The sequence below is a fragment of the Petaurus breviceps genome, unplaced genomic scaffold (genome assembly GCF_028583685.1).
Source record: "Petaurus breviceps papuanus isolate PSGF00001 unplaced genomic scaffold, PetGlider_PUasm1.0 181, whole genome shotgun sequence".
Taxonomy (NCBI): domain Eukaryota; kingdom Metazoa; phylum Chordata; class Mammalia; order Diprotodontia; family Petauridae; genus Petaurus; species Petaurus breviceps.
In genome coordinates, this window is record NW_027185784.1 from 14812273 (window position 1) to 14818272 (window position 6000).

Consider the following 6000-nt stretch of genomic DNA (forward strand, 5'->3'; position numbering starts at 1 on the left):
TGACATTGTGCTCTCAGTGCTCTCTTTCCTGGATTACCACCTTACTCCTACCTAATAAATGTAGGGGCTCCCCAAGGCTGTTTCCTCATACTTTTTCCTATTCTCTCTCCATACACAGCTCCATCCTTTCCCCAGATCTCCAGGCTTACATTTCCAAGTCTACCAGTTAACTCTATCTGGATATTTGACTCTGCATACTAAATTTAATAGCCTGAAATGGAGCTCATCAACTTACCTCCAAACCTAGTTCTCTTCAAAGCTTCTTGATTTCTAGCAATGGCATTACTATCCTCTCAGCCATTTGGACTCTACATCATTTACTACCATTTAAATATGACCATTGTGACAAAATTTGGCCCCAGAAAAGAAATGAGATAATGCACCTCAATCTTTTTGTTCCAGGGGTGAGAGTCTATGGGAGTTCAACACTGGATATATTCTCAGATTTGGTTTTTTGTGTTGCTTAGCTTTGCTGAAAAATTTTTTAAAAAAGATTTTTTATTAAAAGAGATGGCTTGCTAATCAGGGGAGGGGATAGGGATATATTCACAAATAAAGGTCATATAAAAACAAAAGATATAAATAACAAAAAAATTATAGAAAATGAAGATGATCATTGCCATGGATAGTAACTGAAGTGACAGATGAAGTGAATTTGCAGGATAGTCTTAAAAAAAACTCTTCACAAAAATAGCCATGTGTGGGAAGATGTCTGTGTATGGCAAACTGAGAAAACTGTTGAACTTGTATTCCTGTTATGTATTTCAGGGTCAAACCCTGTAGCCTGACCATAGACTGTGATTCTTTGTTTATTCTCTTAGACTCTGTTCTTGATCCTGATACTCATTTTCATGAGTTCAAATTTGACCTTAGACACTGGCTGTGTGATCCTGGGCAAGTCATTTGACCCTGTTTGCTTCAATTTCCTCATCTGTAAAATGAGCTAGAGAAGGAATGGCAGGCCACTCTAGTATGTTTACCAAGAAGTCCGAATGGAAGCTCTGGATCACAGGGCTCACCCAGCCCAATGGTTGGCTCAGCTTCTCCTCTTTTTGTTGGTCATGTTCTGACATGTCAGGAGGTAGCCACATTGGGGAGCTAACTCCTGCCTTGTCTCCTGCTGCAGGTAATTAAACCTGAGGGTTCTCACCTACTTGCTTTTTAGGAGCTGTGCCTCCTCCCCCCCCATCAGATTTCAGAGAGCTCTTCCCATCCTTACCCAGGCAAATGTTCAATAGAAGAATGTCTTCTGCCATAGACGGTGCATTAAGCACCTCACAAATTCCAGCTTTGGAAACAGAGGCTCTGGTTAGACCAAAAGTATTACTCTTGAGATTGTTGAAGTTTTCTGGTACACAGAAGGACACATTCACAATGAAGGTTTTATTCTACCTTGGTCAGGATATTATGTCAAAACAATTATATAAAAAAGCAACAGCACGTTGTCTATTGTTCAGATGACCTTTTAGAGATCTGTTTGGGGTACCAAACTTCTTTGTGAAAGAGCATAAGGAATTAGATGCAATGATTTCTAGAAACTAGATAGCAGTCAGACAGCAAGAATTTGCTAGTCTGGATACATCTCCAAATGAAACCAGGTGTCTGCTTGAAATTGGAAGTGGTCAAAAGGAGTCTATGCAAGAACTGCAGGAAGAGAAACCATCGCCAAAGTTTATTCTAGACTTAGATGACCTCTGAGGTCCCATCCAGCACTGGATCTATGATCCTGCAATTCCGTTATAGGTGCTCAAAAGGAGGACGAATGTCCATGTATATAGGATGTTGTTGTAGGGGAGATTTCGTGCTTTAGGTATGGCTTAGGATAAATAATGTATTGTCCTCATCCAGAAGGAGAAGGCAGAATGAAACAGAAGGAAATTTGGATGAGTTGGCTGGTGAAAGACACAGGAAAAAGTGTAAGTCAGATAGTATTTCCCTTACATTTGATGAAAGCTGTTCCTTATGTGTCATAAGTGAGATATGCTATGAATTGAAGCAATAGAAGTGACTCAACAGAAATCCCTTCAAGTCTGGATATCGATAGTGGTGTATTAAGTGAAAATTCAGATGATTCAGTTTCAATACAATTCAGTGTTGAGTTTGAAGTTGAATCTATTGATTCTGAAGATTATCGTCACAATGAAAGACAAGAACTCATAGATGAAGAGGATGAGATATACCAGATAACCATCTATCTGGCAGAGGAGAGTGTCACTGGCTCATTTGATGAAGACGCTGAAATATCCTTAGTGGACTATTGGGTGTGTACTTCCTCAACTTCCATCACATTGCTACAGATGCTTGGCTTTGTGAGAGCATTGACTCCATGAGGAGAAAGGATATGGGCAAACTAGAAAGCCCCAGACAAGAGGAGGAAGAGGGCATTGGCATTCCAGATTGTAAGAAAAATAAAGTGAATGACTCTCAAGAGTCATATGTTGAGGAAAATGATAGAAAAATAGTACAGACATCAGACTTTCAAGAAAATGAGTATCATTCCGAACCATCAACATCTAGAAGTAACATCTGTATTAAGAAGATACTGGAGAATTTGAGAGAAGTGTAAGACAAAGAAAAAAGTATGGAATCTATTCTCCCCCCTAGTACAGTAGAACCTTGTGTCATCTGTCAGAGTTGACCTAAAAATGGTTGCATTGTACATGGAAAGACAGGACATCTTGTGGCCTGTTTTACATGGGCTTAGAAACTGAAGGAAAGAAACAAGTCTTGTCCAGTGTACAGGCAGCCAATTCAAATGATTGTGGTAACTTATTTTCTCTAGCTGTGATATACTAAAAGTGGAACCATGGAACCCTGTGTATGAAGTACTTACAAATGTTCACACATGGCTTGTGAAATTTATTTAAAATTTTATTTTTGTACATTTTTTTCTGAGAAAATGAATTATTTTAATCCATTTTAGTTATCTCTAGTTCAATTTGCTTTTTGGAAAGAATATTTTTATTCTCTTCCTTTAGGGAAAAAACACTTTGGCTGCTATTTTTCCTTTGATTTTATTAGTTTTCATTTGTATTACTTGGAGAAGCAGCAGGGTGTAGTGGATAGAGTACTAATCTGGAAAGATCTAGGCTCAGATATGACATTGGACACTTAAAACTTATTTGACTCAAGATGAATCATTCAACATCTTTGTGCCTTAGTCAGTTCCTAAGACTTATCTGCTAAGTCAGATAATTTGGGATGAAGTCATAGACACTTGTACTGGGTTTGTTGACACTATGGATACTTTACTCTTTGCATCCATTTAAGAATTACTAGGGGTTTTGAAGATTGACCATTTCTGTTTGTTAAATAGTTGCTGTCTTCTCTAGTTGGGGTGTCAGATTATTTTTTTTAATTTGTGTAAATAGTAAATGTAATAAATATTTTTAAAGTTTAATACAGTTGGTAAAAGGTGGAGATGATTCATGAAAATGTTTGTCTTTTGAGTTGCATATAAGATATTTTTCAGGTTTCTGATTCTTTAAAGCTTTATCTGTTCTTAGTTGTAAGAATCAGAGAAAATATCTGCTAGGAAAAAATTAATATTTTTCATTTTTTACTTAGTGATCCTTTGCTATTGCATATGCAAATACACAAAAGAAGGATGCATTTATCTTTTGTAGAGCACATTGTAATTAATTCTTTGTATATCCCTTTGTCACCAGGACCACACCAGGCAGGTCTTTTTAAGGGCTTCAAGTGTAATTTAGCATTGACTCTTGGACTGAATACTAGCTTTCCCCAGACCCTTTTTACACTTAAAATTAGGATTTAAATTGGGTAATGTCTATTTCTACCAAGTTGAAAGTAATTCAGATGTAACTCTATATATGATCTTGATCTGGATACATGGCCCCAGGTAGGTGTCTAGGTTTTAACATAATCAGGGTCAGTTTTAAAAATGTTAACAAGTCCAGAAATACATAAATGAAAATATATTCTTATAGAATCTTTTATTTTTTCAGTGTAACTGCTAATAAAATATTTACTAGATTAATGTTGTAGTTAAACCATTTGCCATATGCTTGATTTTAATGTTTTAAAAGTTGGGGACATCAGCCATGATTATTTAAAACAGATATTAACATGAATTTCTCCTTTTCTATGCAAATGAAGGTGAACTTTGATCCACTTTTAAGATTTTGGATAGGGGCACCTTCAAAGTAAATACATTATGAATTGTTTTTTTGGGGGGAAAAGATTTGCCTTCATAATTATTGTTTCTTAGTGACTTACCTAAGCCACAGACTAATTTGCTGAATGGAAAGCTAATTCAGGTTTGAAAATTTGTCTAAAAAATTAATGTGGTTAATTGAATGTTAATTATAAATGTGCTTGTAGAAATTAATATAGGAAATAAAATATATTTTAAAAAACTAAATGGGTTCATGAAGAGTAGGACACAACTCAAACAACTGAACACACAGAATCTCAGAATTGTAAGAGACTTAAAAAAATATGCTTCAGCTCCAGATATCACTTCCTGTGTCTGACTCTTCAGTGAAAAAACATGCATCAGAAATGAACTGATTTTTCACAATATACTGTTTTCCCCATCCACTCAGGACCTTTGACCACAGCTTTCCCTTATTTTAATCTAGTTGCGAAGGTTTCTTGTCTACCTCTTATAGTAGGCCCTGTCCATGGTCCTTTCCAGGGATGAGTGATGGAAGAACAGTATAGAAACCCCAGAGTTGTTTTTGACTTTTCTCTCACCCTCCATATCTAATCTGCTGCCAACTCTTCCTGGATCCACTTCTGCCATAACTCTTATATCTAGGATATGTGGCACAGTGGGTAAAACAATGTAATTGGTATTAGGAAAACTGAGTCCAAATTCTGTATCAGATATTGACTAACTATGTGAACCTAGGCAAATCATTTAATTTCTCTCTGCTTTCATTTCCTTGTCTGTAAATGAGATTATACTAGAAGACTTCCAAAGCCCCTTTCTGGTTCAAAATTTATGATCCTATGATTAGTCTCCCCTTCTCTACTCCCACTAAAACCTATTAATTCAGGCACTCTTCTCTTCTTATTTAGATTTTTGTTAAAAATCATAGATGTTTTTCCTTCCTTCAGCGTCTCAGTTCTCCAATCTGCTCTTCATACAATTGCACAAATGATCTTTCTAATTTACTGATCATGGTCATTTAAAAATCTTTAGCGGCCCCTGAGTATTTGCAAATTGAATCTGAACTCCTGAATCACATGTTTGAGGCCCTCCAGAATGTGATTTCTCTCTACTTTGGCAACCTCATCTAATACTATTGCTTCTCTCATATTCTATATGCCAATCAAACTGGACTACCACTGGTTACTTCTTCTTGTCTTCCCCCTCTCTCATCTCCATGCCTTTGTTAATACTGCTACCTAGACTTCTTGTTGAATTTCCTTCCCTCCCTCAAGTTCCAGTTGAAGTTCTCCCTCTTCCTTGAAGCTTTCCCTCACCCATCCCCAAGCTGAAATCACCTCCCCCTTTCCCCCCTCCTCTCTTTTCCCTCTTTCCCCTTTCCTCTCCTTTTCCTCTCTCTCTCCCCACCTTTGTTCTAGTTCTTTGCCTGAATTTCACCGTCTCACTCACTCCATATCATAGCTATATGATCTTCACATCACCCTATTAGATTATAAATTCCTTGAGGGCAGGGACCTTGTCCTAGTTCCCTTTGTATCTTTATTTTTTTGCACATATGTTAAACACTTAGAAAATGTTTTTTAGATTGTTGCATTTACTTTCTGCCCCTGACTTTGTGTGACCCTAGAGAGATCATATAGCTAACATTTCTGAACTTCCCACTTCCTGAAACACTTTCCTCACTGGACTCAGTGACACTGGACTTTTTCTTGGTTCTCCTCCTACCTTCCTGATTGCTTCTTCTCAGCTTCCTTAGCTAAATACTCATCTTCTTCATTTTTCTCCTTCTTCAGCCATGGATGTCTCCAAAACTCTGACCTTGAGCTTCTCCCTTTTTTCTTTGTACTTTCACTGTGAGAATT

General features: G+C 37.0%; 1 pseudogene; it reads left to right on the plus strand.

Annotated features, from left to right (window-relative positions):
* The first annotated feature begins 1242 nt into the window (after nucleotides 1-1242).
* On the plus strand, nucleotides 1243-2782 carry LOC138160374 (E3 ubiquitin-protein ligase Mdm2-like; annotated as a pseudogene).
* The last annotated feature ends 3218 nt before the right edge of the window (nucleotides 2783-6000 follow it).